This window comes from Hetaerina americana, unplaced genomic scaffold (genome assembly GCF_022747635.1).
Source record: "Hetaerina americana unplaced genomic scaffold, ioHetAmer1.1.p SCAF_2, whole genome shotgun sequence".
NCBI classification, from domain to species: Eukaryota; Metazoa; Arthropoda; class Insecta; order Odonata; family Calopterygidae; genus Hetaerina; species Hetaerina americana.
In genome coordinates this window covers 27262602-27281270 of record NW_027286763.1, presented here as the reverse complement: position 1 = coordinate 27281270, position 18669 = coordinate 27262602, and the positions used below count along the sequence as shown (strand labels likewise).

Here is an 18669-nt window from a genome sequence, read left to right as displayed (position 1 = left end):
GGTGGTGTTTGACTTCTACGCAGGTAGGAATCGTCTCCGTGTCTCTGCATCGTTGAAGGAACGCTAACGATGTCAAAAGTCTCTCCTTCCTCGTTCTGAGCTTCTCGAATCTCCTTATTTTCCTGTGAATCCCCTCCCCGTAGAGGTGAGTAATGTTCGTTCGAAGGTTTCCGCGGCGATGAGTAGGTGATTTCCACATTTTTCGGGCTGCGTCCGCGTATGTCGTTTAAATGTACAACAGTTTCGCCAGCTATCCTGCTGGCGTCCTCAGGTCAAGGATGAAAAGAAGCTTGTTGTCCCGTCTTATATAGGAAAAATCCGGCGCCAATACCGGGAAATTTCTTGGCCAATCAGGGAACGTCCTCATATTTTCGCGGAATAATTCTTTTCCACGCACTGTGGAGTGGATATCCATCCTCTCTGTTAAAATTTTCTGGCCTTTTAACGATTTCAATGGCCTCTCTGATTATTCTCTGGAAGTATTTTCCTTCTTTCGCTATTATTTTAGCGTCGTCGAACAGAATAGAGTGTCCAGGTTCACTCCAGGCGTGCTCAGCGATGGCCGATGCTCTAAACTGTTTGGCCTTGGTTGCCCTCTGGTGTTCACTCATGCGTGTTTTCAGCGCTCTGCATGTTTCACCGATGTACCATTTGCCACAGGAGCATGGCACTTGGTACACGCCTTCTGACGCGCATGAGTGAACACCAGAGGGCAACCAAGGCCAAACAGTTTAGAGCATCGGCCATCGCTGAGCACGCCTGGAGTGAACCTGGACACTCTATTCTGTTCGACGACGCTAAAATAATAGCGAAAGAAGGAAAATACTTCCAGAGAATAATCAGAGAGGCCATTGAAATCGTTAAAAGGCCAGAAAATTTTAACAGAGAGGATGGATATCCACTCCACAGTGCGTGGAAAAGAATTATTCCGCGAAAATATGAGGACGTTCCCTGATTGGCCAAGAAATTTCCCGGTATTGGCGCCGGATTTTTCCTATATAAGACGGGACAACAAGCTTCTTTTCATCCTTGACCTGAGGACGCCAGCAGGATAGCTGGCGAAACTGTTGTACATTTAAACGACATACGCGGACGCAGCCCGAAAAATGTGGAAATCACCTACTCATCGCCGCGGAAACCTTCGAACGAACAGTATTCCTTTGGCTTTGACCTTCCAGTGAGCCTCCATGCATGTCCTGCAGTGGCCGGACGAAAGGCGGCGGATCTTTGCTTCTATCGTTATTTTCGTTCGCCCTCCGAGGCTCTCCAACTCTCCGCATTGGAGCGATAGCGCAGATTGAGGTCTCCCCGCTAGGCCCACCTTCGCTCGCACCATTCGGGCCACGATCTTCAGCCATCCATGCTCTTCTCCATAGCTATACTACTGCTTGCTATTAGGCATGAAGGTTTCACATCTTATTTCAGTGTAAGAAATGTTGTAATGTACAGACATGCGACCGAAATTAAGCGCATTTCTTCGATGGGACTGGTGAGAAATACCTATTCCTTCACTCGAAGATTGAAAAACGAAAACTTTGTTGAAAGATAATGTTGGCTCGTGATTTTTTAGATATGATTTATTTATGTAGGCGTCTTTTCAAATAATTCACATCCTGCGTCTTGATACACAATTTTAATATTTATGTTGTTACGAATAACGAATCTGATCATAAACGTAAATGTTTCGAAAACGGTAGCGGTTGCCGAAAAATGGAATCGTAATCAGCGTGAAATGTAGTTGTTATTTCCATGCCCTCTGTGAACGAATTAGGATTTTAAGAGTCGCTTTGCGTTTTCTTAGCGGGGTGATAAATAAGGGAGACGGATAGGGAGCACAATTGTAATAAATAAGTAGAATAAGTAGGCCCAATAAATTCAGTGATCGCGGCACATTTCGCACGAGCCGCCGAAGGGATAGGAGATAATTGTGTAGAAGAGCCCACTCACACCCTTATCACCCTCCCTCTCTTGAGTCACTGGCCGCGGCCGTCGGAAGGGCACGGGGGAGAACATTCGGCGTTTCCAAGGGGGGGCAACGGTTGACGAGGGATGGGCGGCAGGAGGCGGGGGCGGCAGGATGAGGGAGCAGTCGAGTGGGCCTACAGCCTGCGCAGAGGGCGCCTCCGCGCGGAAAGCGGTTGCGGGTCTCTATGCTCGAGAAACATGTACATATGTAAATATTTCAATATATCTGGGAAGGTGAGAGCCTTCTATATACTTCAATACATTTGCACGTGTCTGTATGAATGTATGGAATGTGTGTGTAGGTGTGTTTATATATATATATATATATATATATATATATATATATATATATATATATATGCATGTATGTGGGCATACGTACATAAGCGGGCATGCATTTATGTATGTCCGGGCCGTATTCCAGAAGTCTTCCATTTATATCCGCGAAACAGACGCACACACACGCACGCACTCACTCAAAGGGGCACGTATTAAGACTCGCTCGCTCTCTCTTATCATCCCCCCCACATCCACCCCTTTTGTCCTCCTCCCCCTTTGTCCCCCACCCTCTCTCCTTTCAACTGCAGGTTCTCTCCTGCTCGGGTGGGGGGTTGGGGAGGGGGCGGGACTATCGGGGTCTTTTATGATATATATGTACCGAAGAGGGAAGGAATTGGACCCCACCCTCCACCCAAGCGGTGCGGTGTGTGGGTGGGGGCGGGAGCCAGGCATGGAGGAAGCCAGCCCGCCCCCCATCTCGGTCGCAATCTCGCGCCATCCCTCATGCCGCCGCCCGGAATGGAGCGCGAGGAAGGGGGCGAGGGGGGGTGAGGGAGAGCCATCAGCTGCAGGAAGGGGGGGCGCATGTTTAATTCAACCACCGCGCCGCCAGAGTGTGTTTTATCGGCGATTCTGGGGAGCAGTAGTGCCTTCTAGGAGGGCCGTTGGTGGGGGGGGGGCGAGGGTTTGGGCGGGGGCGCGCGCAGCGTAAGGCAGGCGTCTAACACCCCCCACTCCTACAACTCCCTCTCCTTTCGGATGAAGAAGAATGAGGGGAAGGGGGCGTGGCCTTTCCCCACCCCCCTCCTCCCCCCCTCCCCAACCTCTCTCTCTCTCTCTCCCCCCTCCCTCCTCGCCGCGTGTGTGTGTGTGCGTGCGTATCTGCGGCTGTCGGCTTCCACCCTACCTCTCCCACCCTCCGCCTGTCCCCCGGCCCTGGGGAGTCGCTGCCTCCTCTCTCGCCTCGCCTCCCGACGCCGCCGCCCCTGGGAGAGACAGAGGTGTGAACGGGAGAAAGGAATGGGCGGCTGGGGTTGGGGGTGGCGCCCGCTCGTTGTGTGCGTGACAGTCGGGGGAGACGGCGCCGGAGGAGGTGAGAATGCGGACGCCTCCTCGGACACACGCACACACGCTCCCCCACCCCCCCGTCCCTGTTTGCTCTCGCCGTGTCGAGGGCGTTAGTTTAAGAGTGTACTGTCGCGCGCAAAAAAGACCCACCACTCTGCAAGGGTGTAGTAGTAGCAGTTAAGGGTGAGAGGCGTCGCCATCGTAGAAGTGGTGGTGGCAATAATGCGTTGTGTGGGGGGGGGGGGTGGGCGTGCGTGTTTAGTCGAGTGAGGGTCGGTCGCTTCGGGGGGCCGCACGCACTGCGCCCCCTCTTCGTCCCCCCCTCCCCACTGGGGCCGTCCATTCCTCCGCCTTGGACTTCCGACGCCGAGCACAAGTGTGCATTTTGATGTCCAAGAATGGAGCCGTCCGCACGAGTCGACCCCGCTCGGGGATTTTGGATTTGAATTGCGCCGTTGTCGTGATTCTGCGGTGAATGGCGGATTCCTTGAGGAAAGCGTCCTTCCGCGCCAGATTGGCATCTCGGCGGAGATGACGGATGGAGCAACAATTTGGCAACCACGGCATTGCGATTGAAGACTTATGAGATATGTAGCACTTCAAAACATCGAGAACTCACTGCTTTCTGGGCAGTCGGGAATAAATTTTGAGATGACAATTGCCACTGGAATAATTATTACTGTCTTACTACATTCGCGGAGATCATGAATACAAGTTTCAGTCAATAACTGCTAAGATTATTTCGCATTTCTAATTTACTGTCGGATTCATAATGCTTCAAAAACTTTAAATGCCTTTCCATGTATGTTTTTTGCGTGTTTTTTTGTCGCAAAACAAAAACGTTTTGTATGTTATTAAATATTCATAGATACCACTAAAATGCTAAGTCATTAGTGTAAATTAAATTTTAATAGCTTTTAATGGATTGAAAATGCAAAAAAAGCCGGGTATGTTGAAAACAAGTGTACGTTTAGTGTGAAAATCAATTTTGTCCAAATTTTCATCTTTTGAATCAGTTAAAACGACGAAAGTCAAGATCACTTTAGTTCGCGATATTCATCCCCTAAGGTTTGAAGGATTTAAGATCCCTAAACCCTGTGAACTCTCACAGGGTTTCTAACCCACAGACTGGATAAATGACATAGATTGGATAAATTCTTTCCCCACAGAGAATGGATAAATTCCTTCCCGACCTAATCGCAAGACCTCCCAATTACACGATATTTGCTACCCAAAATACAAAATACGCCAGGCTAAAGCGATATTCCATTCTCCGCAACTGCAAATAAACTATATACATAAACATTATGTAGGAAAAGGGTAAGACAACTATGGATTACGGATGAGATGGTCAGAAAAATAGACGGGAGAAAGAAATGTAAGAATGTGACATCATATTTAGTTAGGAGTAAGTATTGAAATTGAGTTGATTGATAAACTGAGGCTGGAGAGAAACAAGGCAAAAGAAGTGCGGTGGAAGAGACAATGCGCGGATAGAGAGAGTTGACAGAGGAAGTGTTAAATTGGTGCGATAAACATGGACATGAAAATTCTGTCGGGAAGTAAGAAGGGACACGTTATAACAATTAAAAGCAAGTAGGGAAAACTATTATTTAAACCTGTAAAGATTCAAGAGAAAAAAGGGTTATTGAGAAAAAGCTATATGGTAAAGAGCCCAGGAGGCTTTTTATTTTAGTACTCTGTAAGCCACCGCTAGGATGTGTGGCATGGGGTGAATGCACTCCAGACTAATTTTGACCCGAATATGACCCTAACGCTGTCGGACAACGTTATCCTGATCTCTTATCGTGCGAGGAAGCTTATAGATAGATAGAGAATATGGCGTAGATGGGGATAGCTTAGGTCCTAGAGTATACTTGATGCCGAGGTTTAGAGGGTATTAAGGGAATTAAATCAAATAAGACCGTGGGGGTAGACGATAATTTCGCTGAACCACTTAAAAGTACGTATACATGTTTCCATACACATCAGCGGCTATTCCCGCCATCGCCGGACCAATTTATCCCTACAGCTGATCGTAGTCTAGGCCTTTCTGTGTACTCCGGAAGTTTTTCTTTGCATCGGTTTCGCCTGTGAGTACGCGATTTTACTGAAGTTTTTTGGGAAAATGAGATTGCATTACGGAGAGATCTGCATCAATCTTTCCTGCCTTCTTTAGATATCTCCTGGCAATCCCTCTCCACCCCCATAATGCCTTTCACTTCCTTGTTTGTTTTCCTTTCTTTCCACTACACCTTTTACATCCTTCTCCACATTCACATTTAATAAGCCTCCAATCTACGCATATCATCTTGCTTAAAAGACCAATTTTCCGTGTCGTGAAAGACAAAACCAGATTTTTATAAAAAATATATAGTGACTAAAAATTAAGAAAGACTTAATTTTTAATTATGCATGCCTAGTGAATAATCACCCTAGCCACGCACCCCAGCGGTGGTGGACAGTTAGCATGTAAATAGATAGAAGCTGAGGGTGCCCAGCGGAGTTCCCCGTAACCGAACCGTGGCTTTCTAGTCTGTAATTTTAAGGTGTATCCACGGGACTGCTGTGTCCCAAAATTTAGAAATTAATTTCGAAAGTAATTATTACTTAAAATTCTTAACGTCACTGAAAATTTTATCCAGTTTTTTCTATCTATGACATACAATTCTAGACGAAAACATTAAAATTTTGAGCTCGATGAATGGATAAAGTAAATAAATTATTACAAATCGGAAACAAACTCGATCACAGGGAAAACATCTCGATCGTCTTGAAACATGGAAAATGAAACAAAACTTAATTACCAGGAGCATTTTACACCAATGGTATAATTGAATATTAAGGTTTTGGAAATTATTGGAACCATTGAGACAATCCTAATCTTAAATATTTGTTTTCAATGCATCTACTTTTAATTTGCATTTATCTGGTCTAAATTTAAACATAAATGGTTCTTCTATGGAAGTCATGTTAATTTAAATATATAAATTGATGCGCTCAAATTATCGAGGAAGAATGTTACGGGCTACTCGTACTGAGACTATTTAAAAATCAGACTTGTTTCATGAGTTAGGGCTGGTTCATGACATGTCGATGCTAACTTTATTCAAAATTGGTCAGTATCGATATTTTTGTAGATTTTGTGATTGATATCAATCTGAAAGTCTTCGATATTTACAACATCAACATGCAAATGGTCATAGGTATCGTCGATAGCGACATATCGAGGAGTCGACGTTTCACTGACACTGTGTGGTGACATCATAGAACCGACGCCCTAGTTGTCGGAATTGACTGCTTGGATTGAATAGGCCGTCCGACGGCCCACGCACCGTTGCCTCGGGAACTGAGCCCTGGAAAGGCCCCAAGGACCACTTTCAGCAGCCTATACCGAACCTCAACTGCTACACTTTCCAGTACTATAATGGAAAATTTGTAAGCAAATAGCATTCTTAGAGCGCGCTCAATACCTAAGTAAGAGTCCAATTCGTACGTACTGCTGAAAGTAGCGAATAAATGATTTCAATTCTAAATCCACCTCAACCCTTTCTCAGGGCCCACATAATGCGGCAGAGTGAGTAGAGGAATTTGCGGCTGAGTGTTACAGTCAATCAGCCTGCCGGAGAGAGGGCTCTCCCAGGGTTTTAAAGTATTATGCGATAAACTTTTGATAGATCTTGTAAAAATTCAATGCAAAGGGATTCCTCTTTCCGACTTATGTCTCTGGTATTAAGGGCAATACGCAAGTCAAGGGATCCGGGTTCGATAGAAATGATTTGTTAGCTATGAAGTTCGATCGTCTTGTGGAGGAAATGTCCCTTGCTGAGACCTCGATGGTAAAAACCAAAACCATTCACTCGCGGCTTTGAATCGTTCACCGCCCCCCAATTAGCTAGTGGGCCGCACGGGAGTGATTTTAAGTCGGCCGCTCGTTTACAGGGGCCGCGCGAGTGACCCTGCCTCAGTTGACGATCCAATTAATAAGGGCAACGGTGATCTCGACGCTATAGTCAGACTAAACATTATCATTGTTTAAATGTTTAAATCGCTTAAAAAAACATACCGGACGATTAAAAATTATTCTCCTTAATCTCTTATTGTACATTGTACAACTAGTGAAATCAACGGAGGTGACTCAGCAATACAACCAATTAAACCATTAGACTCTTGGGCCGACACAGGCGTTGCTTATTAAGTTGACCATGCATTGCATTATAAGATTCCTTGAGAGGAGACGTTCCATGGAGGCGGCGGGGGTTAGCGAGGGAAGGGGAGGGGGCAGCTTTCTCCAGGGAAGAGGGAGACCGACCGAGGGGGGGGGGACGGGACGTCGGAGAGTGGGTGGGGGGGGGGGCGAATAAATGAATCAACGACTCCCCCGCGCCCCCGATCCGATTTGGTTGAAATGTCCTCCTCGCTCACCTCCCCCTCCTGAATATGATGAATATTTCATGCGGCGGCTCCCTCTCGAAAAACGGTTCAAGGAGGCGCACGTGGCGCCTTCTGGTGCCACCCCGAGGAAATGGGAACGGAGAGGGGGGGGGGCGAGTGAGGTGTGGAGAGTGACCTCCCGCGACGGCGCTCCCCTTCTTGGCCCCCACCAGGAGGAAGCGCCCCGGGATGGAGGCCCACCCGAGAGCCAGCCGCCCCTTGGCGTGCCCGACGAAACGTCCATCCATATCCTAAGGGGTGGCGATCCCGCGGCTGAGGATCACCACGGGCCATCGGCCGAACACCGGATTAAGCCGAATTAAATTATTAAGGAACCTATTTTTTTTTGTTATTAGGAAAAATTTTCATAAAATTAGGAAGTTAGTCTACCCATATACGCATACAGATTAGATATAATATGAGATAAAATGAAAGAAATAATATCCTTTACATCTAGGCTCATGTTTTGAGCACAAGTACACTGGTCTAAAGTGTTTCTGTTCTAGATTTGGGAATTGCCAATTGGCTAACTTCTTCGACTATCAAACGAGACACTAAAAAATGACACCCTGCATTAAAATAAACTATTTTTATTTCCACTTACTCTCCACCTACCTTCACTACGTCCAGTAGGCGCCGAATCCCTTCCTCCACCTGCCGCTCCCAGCAGTCTCTCCCCTCCGTGCATCGCAGTCTTCAGCATTCCATTGCCACTCAATCTGCTCTGCGTCCACCTTTTTACTGCCTTTGCCTTTTCCCAGCCAACCTTCTTTCCTCTGCTACCTTGCCCAGCCATTCTTCGTTTGTCTTTCTTTTTAAACAACTAACTTGTTTCCTTACAATCGACCACAATGGACGACTACTCCCTGCCTCCGAATCCAGTTTTCGAACCGTAAAAAACTACCCTCCATATCAACGTTTCACTTATATTTACTTAATATCTTTCATTAAGGCTTCTCCCGTCAAATAACTTCCTCTACTGTCGCAATTCTTCTTTTTTATGTCCCTATCATTTTGTCCAAATACAACCAGAAAATCTTAAATAGGCAAACTACTTTACCTTATTCACTTTATGCTCTTCTTATTTCTTGGGGACTTTCAATTTCTGTTCGTCAACACTCATTGTTTGCATCTCATACGGACCCTGTAATGCGATCGCCAAGAATTGAATTCTTTCCACTGGCTGGAGAACTGAAGTTTTATCATTCGCAGGGCCAACTGATTTGATTAACTCCCCGCCTGCTTCCAATCTTACCCACATCTCCTTGCATGCCACGGCTACCGTTTTCTTCGTGTGTACCTTGGGAGTAAGGGTGATGGTGGAATGGCTCCTGGTACCCTCTGTTCAACACTACCCATACCGACTCTCAGCCATAATGTTTTGCCTGAGTAGACCGAGGTGCGTATGAGTAGGTGACCTATCTTTTCCTTCTATACATATGATACGAAATGTATTAATTAATTTTTCCTGATTCACAATGTCACATCTGCAAATGTAGCATTTATGCTTAAGTAAATGCTTCATCTGCAAAGCGTAGCATTTATAAGAGATGAATCTGGCCGGATGATTTCGTCAGATCAGTGTTAGTTCCTATTCCAAAAAAGAGAAAAGTAGCAACGTGTAAGAACTATGAAACATAAATTTTGATTTCGCAAACTGCTTCTGAGAATCATCGACAAGTGCATGGAGATCAGGGAAAATGATTACTTAGGGAAGGATCAGTTTGGATCCAGGAAGAGGAGAGGCACGGGTGATGACATTGCAGTAATGAGGTCAACAATTCAAACAGGAATTTTTGTTTATTTTATAGATTTCGAGAAGGCGTTTAATGGAGTGAATTGGGTAGAATTAATGAATTTGAATAGGAGTATATTGGAGGGATTGGGGACTTAGCCGCGACCTGTACGCCTCAGACAGCTCACTACGAGTGTTGGATAGAGATTCAGGATGAGCCGTGTTAGGAGGAGTAAGAAAAAGGTATCCACTGTGACCTGTGCTGTATAATAAGTATGTGGAGGGATTGGTTAAAGAGGCGTGGGAAGAACTGGGCATCGAAATGAAAATCGGTGGGAATTCTGAAGATACAGTAAGTTAGGTTTGCGGGTGATCAATCTAGTTTGTAAGTCTTCCAAGGGGTTTTAAGCATTGCTGATCGTGTTAGAAGGTCATTAAGAAAGTTATGGGATGAGAATCAATTTGAAAAACAAAAATTATGCGGTTTTTTAATATGATGAAACCTAATTTAAATATTAAAATAGATCATAAACTAGGGCAGCTGGAACAGTTGGCTTACGTCCTGTATCTTGGCAGTTTTTAGTACCAAAATGATCAAATTATAAGGATAAATAAGGATGGAATTGATGACCAATTGATGATATATTGAGAGGAATGTTTAGGAAAGACTCGTTTTAACTTTGGTTTGAAGCGTGGTTTTGTAAGGCGTGGGAACGTGGCCGTTGGATAGGATGGTCGGAGGCGTCAATTAGTGGAAGCGGTTTACAAAGACAACTCGACAGTTTCTTGTAGTGTCTAAATTCCTTGGACAAACACATCAGGCTCTCCATGGAGAAAGATTTTAGCGAGTCCCTTCATTTTTTAGACATTACTATTGCAAAAAATAATCAGAAACTGGACTTCTCTATTTTCACAAAAGACACCTGCACATATCACATCATTCACTTCCCGTCAAGGCATCATTTCCCTAAAAAATTAGCAGCGTTTAACACAACAATCCACCGTTTGGCAAGTATTCCATGGTTCCCACAAAACACTCAATAGAACTTCAAATAATTAAAATGGTGGCTCTAAACAACGGTTTCTGCTCCCAATTAGTTCAAAAATTGTATCAGAATAAATTATTAAAAAATAGCAGTCGCATCCCTATTCAACTCCATCCCCAAGAAAGACAAAACGAAATGGAAAAGAATTCTCTTTCTGGGGAATTTATGTCGTAAAGTGACCAGAACCTTTCCAAAGAACAGAATAAAACCAGTCTTCTGCAATAAAGACAACTCTGGGAATATTTTATCAAAGAGCAAAGACACAATTCCCATCATGCAAAAGAGCGGTGTGTATAAATGGCGCAGTGAGTGCTCTGCCATTTACATTGGGCAAACAGGGAGGACATTCCGTGAACGAGTGAAAGAACATTACACCTGTTTCAAAAACAGAAATCCTTTTTCTCATTTTACCGAGCACCTACTCGTGCTGGAGCATAACCACACCAGTGAATTTGTTTCTGAGATTTGGAGAAGGAAGGCTTAAGAGTAGATGCCTTGGAAAATTTGGGAATTTCCAAGAATCGTAAGGGTGTATTGGTTAATGACTTGGATGTATTCCTCCCGCTCCCCTCTCCTAGATCTCCCTCAGTTCCGCTGCCCCTTTCCCCCCTGTCGCCATGCCTAACCGCCTCCTCCTTCCTCTCCCCCTCTTACACACACACACACCGGGTACCCTTCTCTCTCCCCTCCTCCCACTTACCAGCACCTCCCCCCTCCTCCACTCTGTTTAGTATATAAAGCAATTTGTCTTCTGTGCTTCACCTGATGATGACTTTTTGAGTCTAAACTTAGGTCGTGCATTATAAAACACGTGTGGAAGAGCGAAGTATTATATTTTCCAGTATGGTCGTGGGAATAGGATGATGTGCTTAAATTGGGGCTTTAGAAATGTGGGTTTGGAGACAGATTGGAAATGTAAAATTGATGGAAAAACAAACGAAGGAGTACTAGGCGTGGTAGGTAAGGAGAGGAGGTTTTTGAGGGAAATCCAAAGTTGGTAGGAAAGGTGGATCGAGAACATTTTTCCCTGCCTGATGTTGTCGCCTATGCGTTGAAACCGGCAGTAGCGCAACAAAGTTTTTGTGAAAAAATACAGTTTACTAATTCAATGATCATGAATTTTTACAAATTGGACCCTGAAACCATGGAATTCAGCATTTTGATTGGTTATGGAATGTTGACGATTGTGATGGAAGGGAGGGCATTAGGCGAGCGAGGAAGGGGAAGGAATAGCAACAGATAGATTTAAGATGGAATATTTTCCACGAATGATAAGGCATCAGGATAATATATTCCGACCGCGGTAGGGTTTTATTCGGGTCAAAATTTAGCCAGGTGCGTATTCACCCCCTTCCACACACCTTAGTGGTGGGTTGCAGGGTACTAAAATATCTAAAATAAGGTAGCCATGTTTGAGCAGTATGAAGGGAGGAAGACGGAATGCGGATTTGAAGAAGGGTCTATTGTAGTGTTCAAGGTCAGGTTGTGTTTTGTTAGGATTTGTAAGGTAATACAACGTTATGAAGTGTCTGTCTATACAAAACCTGCCGTAAAAGGTGGAATACTAATGGCTATATATATATATATATATATATATATATATATATATATATATATATATATATATATATATATATATATATATATATATATATATATATATATATATATATATACATACATACGAGGGTCATCCGGAAAGTAGTACCCGTTCGTGAAATAAAGACACAAAAGTAAATATTAACAAACATAAAAAATTTTATTTGAAAGAGGATACTTTAAACTACTTCTCAACATAATCTCCAAGCAAATTAAGGCATTTGTCATAACGTGTGACAAGTTTCTGTATTCCTGCTGCATAGTCCTTCGCCGCCAGCTCATTGAGATACGCGAGGGACCCATCTTGCACAAATTTTTGCATAATGCAGATGGTGTTTAACAATTTCATGAACAATTGTTCGAGAAACATTGGGAAAATGCTCACAGATGTCATCAATTGTGACGCGCCGATCGTTCCTCACGAATTCGTCAACTGAGCTCACCAGTTGGTCTGTAATGACAGACGGTCTCTCCGAACGCTCATCGTCGTGTGTGTTCCCCCTCCCCATGTTGAAGTTGCGACACCACCGCCGAACAGACGACTCGTCCATTACATTGTCTCCATACACCTCCTTTAATTGGCGATGAATATCACATGGGCGAACGTTTCTTGCATTGAGGAATTTAATCACTGCCCTCACTTCACAACTGGCGGCGTTCTCAATTTTTTTAAACATTGTAAACAATCACAGAAACAACACAGGCAATGCTAGCGTCACGCAACTTGGCTCAGAGAAGGCAGACAAGCCACTGAAGCTATCTGACCTCGTCCAGCGGCTACTCGCGTCGTCAGCACTTCATGCGGCACGAACGGGTACTACTTTCCGGATGACCCTCGTATATGTATATATATGTGTATATGTATATATATATATATATATATATATATATATATATATATATATATATATATATATATATATATATGTATATATATACATATACACATATATATATACATATATTACTATGGATTTTGTTCCTCTCATCTTGTCTATACTTTTAATGTCTTATCAGTGTGCATGGACTTCTCTGCCTTCCTTTGTGTCTGAGTTTCCTCATACTGTTTTCCTTCTTAGTCCCTCGTCTTAGTTTGTGTTTAACGTCTGTATTTATGTATTCCAATGTTTTGTTATCGATCTTTCAATTCTATCTCTCTCTTTCCTTTCAATCGGTTTCTTCTATGTTCCAAATCTATGGTAATTTGAAGATTTAAAGACCCTTTGAAAGTGGAGATGATTTGCTATAATTTCTCGCGTCCGTTATTAGTAGCAAGGACGCACAGTGGTAGATTTAATTTTTCGTCAGGGCACCAAATTCGTTGATGGCGTCAATATAATGGGAAAAATCTGATCTTCTGATTACGGCCGAAAAATATTTCCCTGAAAATATCGTTCGAAGGACACGTTATTCTGGTGAATTAAATGCTACGTACTTAGTTTGTCATGGTATGCGTCTGTTTACTGTATCTACGAACAAGCATTCCTTGCGAGCCGCTGTTTAGCATGAAGTGTTAGGACGCCATCCTGTAAAGTTGAATATTTTAATGAATTTGGTATGCCCGTGAGAGGGATTTCAGGTGGATCAATTGAAATCTTGGCGCAGTGTCCTTGACACACTGCACCATGGTCCGTTTGTGATCGCAGATTTTGCGTGCATTGAACGATTTGCTGAATCTGTACCTTTATTGCTTGGCAGGAATCTGCATTTCCAATTTTATCGGTTGGGAGGGGTCATTCGTAGCAATAATAATCAGGAACCTTAACATTTCGCCCCACTCTTGTACCGCCGCGACTGAATGAATACACGGACCCTTTCCGAAAGGGTCTCGTTGCCTCGCGTCGGCTCTCTTTATGAACGGAATGAATTTCATTCTCTTATACTGTCGACTCCGCCACACTTTATTTCTTTTCGTAAAACTTTTCGCACATTTAGCTGAGCTCTTAAAATTCCTTATTTTACGCTTTCCCCGATTCATCCGAAACATGTCGCCTATTCAAAATGTGACCTTCTGAAACGAAAAAAAATATTTTTGTTTAATTTTTTCCATCTCAATCCCCCAAAACCCATTTAATGAAAGCAAGATGCTTTAAAGGGGACTCGTGGCGTCGTTACGGAGGCGTCGAGTGCGGCGAGGCGGGGTGGGCAGCAGAGGGGGGAGGGAGGGAAAGTGCCGGGGGGGGGGGTGGCGCGGCAGGGTGAGGATGGGGGACCATGGTGAGGGTGCATCAATTCTTTCAATTATCGTGGGTCGTTCGAAGCGGCATGCTTGGGGATGGAATCATTGGGGTATGTATTTGGTGAAGGTTATTTTCTAGGATTCAAGGGGTGGTGATGCATCGCTGATTTAGGAGGAGGGGAAGGATCTGCATGAAAATCGGTAGATGGTACGTATTTCTGGTCGTGCAGGCGGCTTTCAAAAGGATTTTAGGCTTCGGGAAGGAGTCGCAGAGACGGAGGCTGTCCTTAATTGCGCAAGTAGCCCAAAACGTATTAATATCGGACTTAAATATGCTTCTTCGTATAGGATTGTGGTTTTTAATATTATAGTTTTTAATTGAGAATGTCATTCCCCCATTCCCAAAGTACGCAGTATAACACAAATGTTTATCCAAAGCGAGTATAACTTTTAATCTTTGTCGTTGAAAACTTTATTGAATGTATCAAAATTAATTTAAAACGAGTTACAATTTTACGAATTGCACATACAAAACCTATAGGATACCACACACTGGCTAATAGTGGTCTTAAATTCCTCCTGAAATCTAAAATTACCCCAAGGTTAGAATTCCCACTTCTTGGAGACTCCCTCTAATAGTACCACAGGTTTCATCGGCACTAGACAAATCTCTTCAATTTCTGCGAGTTATTTTAACATATTCAGGGCAAGCTTTGAGGGAAATCCATTATTGAAAAGTTCTGGTTATGTTGTTTCTTTGTCCGCGATGACGAAAATGGACATCAACCTAAACGGAGTCGCGCGATCCGTTGATCAACCGATTGCCTTTACCTTAGGGGGTCGTTGGCACAGAGGAAGGTGCGATTCCCCTCGAAGAAATATATGTGCTCCTGGCCGGAAGGACGCGTGTCCGCCCGTGTATGGAGAGCGCTGTCCGACGGCAGGGGGAGCGAGGGCACCCGGGCTCGCGTCCCGCAGTCTTCTGTCTTTCGTTCACCTAGTATTAAATCGAGTGTCGCTTATACGCATACCAGCTCTCGTCACTGGTAATGAGCTGCAGATTTTTTTTGTTCCCGCCGAAGAGGATACGGCCGCCTAGATGTTTCTTTGACCTTTAAGATTCGTGGTTGTCGAAGGTAAGGCACTGTTATTGGAACACATTTGGAGAAAAGACAGAGAAAGATAAAGTTATTCGTCATTCATGTTTGACCCGGTATTTTTGTTCCTCGCAATTTAACACCTGCACAAATAAAAAAAACAAACACAGCAATCAATCGGAAGGTGGGTTTGGTAGGTGGTGGTCATCCAGGTCTAACTGAGTTCACTCAGGTTCTGAGGTCGCCCGTTACTAAGGCCGACTGCATGTGAAACTCACACATCAGGGTATGGGGGGCAATTCCTTTCCCTGTGTCGTTTATTGTTTTCCAGGAAAATCTGGTAGCCAAAAATGAAGCAAACGAGCGGTGGAGCTGAGGGTGCCCAGAGAGGCTTGCCCGGGAATCGAACCCAGGCCCTCCGGTCAGTAGTCCAACGGTCTACCCCTGGACTACCGCGACCCACATATCTATATTTCAGCAGTTATAAATGTAGGAAATGTTTTACGTAAAATAAAATTCCGAAATTAAATAATAAAAAAGTACAAGCCCCAGAAATCTTAGCCTTTTGGGCTTAAAAAAAACATTCACAATATCCCTATTGGCGGAACTCTTGATCACCTCAGAAACTGGTTGAAATAACGTTGACATTTTCATCGTCTGTGATACTTCCACACCAAACAATTGACGACGCTCATCGACGACGCCGCTTTTTAATCAAAGGTATGCCTATCAAATCTCTGCATGCCAAATAGCGCAACGATATGCTCTCAGATACCGCTGTTGGATGTGTGGGAGTGTTGAGGTGAAACTATTTTGCCGTATTAAAGTTTCTCCTCGACATTTAGCCATATTTGAGTGCTTGTGGTCAGCGCTGATGAGGGTGGAAGTCCGGCCTCTTCTTGGAGGGAGCAGTTCCACTTACGTAACGTAGCGCTTTTTGGGGAAAGGAGACGAGTCATGTTATCACGTTTCCTCGAGGGGCGTTAGGGATGAGGAGGTCAGTAGAAAAAATTAAAACTATCCCTCATTTTTGAAGACGGTTGTGCAAATGCTCACTAGTGAAAATGTCGCTCCAGAATACCAAAGCATTTATTAATTCGTCACAACAGTTCATGGGTGTTTGTTTCATTCCATTATACGTATATTATAATACAAATACTAATACAAAAATGTTGTTATTCATGGTAGCTCATAACTTTCAGCCAAAGACGTCATTGTAGCGATCAGTAGAGAGTCCTATTGAACGAGGCTTTCATCAAATCTCCATCAAATGCAGTTTTTTTTAGAGAAAGGTGCCTAGTCAATAAATTAATGATACCGCCGATGTTATGTGGGTTGGAGGGAGAGAGTGCTTTTACTCTACGGCTCCTTGCAAAGGGGGGGGAAGAAGCCGAAAATGAGCACTCACGTGACTTAAGGGTGGCGCCAAATGGCTTGCTATCCCCCTCAGCTTCTCGCCACAAGTGGAAGTTCGCAAAATTGTGAACCCAAAAAGGTCTCACGACTGCCCGTTTGTGCGCCCCTCTCCCCCGATTACCAATATTTCCCCGTGTGGGGGACAATATCCGCTGCAAAGTGGTCAAACCTCCTCTACGACCGTTTCATTTTTAGCCGCAAGTACTCGACGCGACTCGATAACAGAGTTGATTTTCCCTTTCTGTGCCACCCTGGGAAACGAATTGTCATATTGTCACGAGTTATCATTCAGTTTTAAGTAGCACCATCTTTCCTCCTCTGTTGTGCGTCACTCGACCGGGATCGCCTCCGTCCTCCCCGAATTCTAACTGTGAATCAATTAAGGGAAAACGATCGCTTTAGTATATCCATATTATGAACATTATTAGTGGCAATGAGTGGACTTTGGCTTAAAATGATATGTTAATAATGATGTCTACTTATTTCTCTATTGGTTATTTCGTTTAGGATAGTATGCTAACGTTGATTTACCTCCCTTGTGCCCATTTAAGTTAGGAGTTGTTCTGCAGTGGTGATCTAGCGACAAAAATAATGAGATCACTCATAATTACAAGATATCCAGGGCGATTGCCAAGAATTAATTTCGGTAAGCGTTTAGTGAATTCATAAGGAAAAGGTTAGCGGAAAAATTGGAAAGAGAATTCAAAAGCATTTTCGTCGTACGTCAGAGAAGTTCAGGGAAATAAGTCAACTGTTAATTCACTCAAAAATGATACAGGCGAAAGAGTAACCAGCAGTTTGGAAAAAGCTAACTTATTATTATCTCACAGAATACCTCCGATAACTTACTAAATCGCCGGTCAATCTATGTCCAAAATTGAAATCTCAGGTAATTGAATAGAACGTTTGCTGAAAAACATTAAGCCTAATAAATCCTCCGGGCCCGATGAAATACCCGCTCGTATATATATAAGGATCTAGCTTCGGAAATTGCGTCGTATCTAGAAATAATATTTAAGAAGTCGCTCGTAGATCACAAGGCTCCCAGAGATTGGAAAACGATTAACGTAACACCAATATTTAAAAACGGAGACAAGGAGGAACCGAGCAATTACAGACCCATTTCCCTCACATACATTTCATGTAAGGCTATGGAACATATGAGTTGCCAGTTCGATCGTGAGACACCTCGATAATCAGAAGTTATTAATGAAAAATCAGCACGGTTTCCGAAAAAGTGGATCCTGCGAGACACAACTTGCGCTTTTTGTTCATGATATTCTTATTTCGGGAGAGATCAATGTTCCAGTGCACGTGATTTTTCTAGATTTTAAGAAAGCTTTCCACAAATTACCTCATAGTAAATTACTCGCACAGCTAGAAGCATATGGCATACATAAGATATATCCGGGGTTGGATTAACGACTATTTGAATGGTCTGGTACAAAGAGTAGTGATAGATGGAGTTAGCGAAAATACAGTAGAAGTTACTTCAGGTGTCCCTCAGGGAATTGTTATCGGATCTCTTTTATTCCTACTTTACGTTAACGACATTGACTCCGTAGTCACTAGTAAGATAGATTTATTTGCCCACGATGTAGTTAGTGGTTTACCGTGATATCCATGATCCTAAGGACACAGGTTTTTTCAATTGATCTTAATGCTATTCAATGCTGCTGCGACACTTGGCAATAAAATTAAATTTAAAAAAGTTCGTTGTAAAAATAAATTTTTGGAAAAAGACCAATTCCCGTCCGAATACCTACTGCATTGGGAGCATCGAAATGGAATGTGTAGACTAAATTGAATACCTAGGCGTTACCCTCACTCACGATCTCTCCCGGGTGAAAT

At 43.7% G+C, this 18669-nt stretch overlaps 1 protein-coding gene across 1 annotated transcript in view; it reads left to right on the top strand.

Annotated features, from left to right (window-relative positions):
• LOC139687639 (homeobox protein DBX1-like) overlaps positions 1-18669 on the top strand; it is a 117842-nt gene that overhangs the window by 62923 nt on the left and 36250 nt on the right. The gene's annotated exons all lie outside the window — the stretch shown is intronic.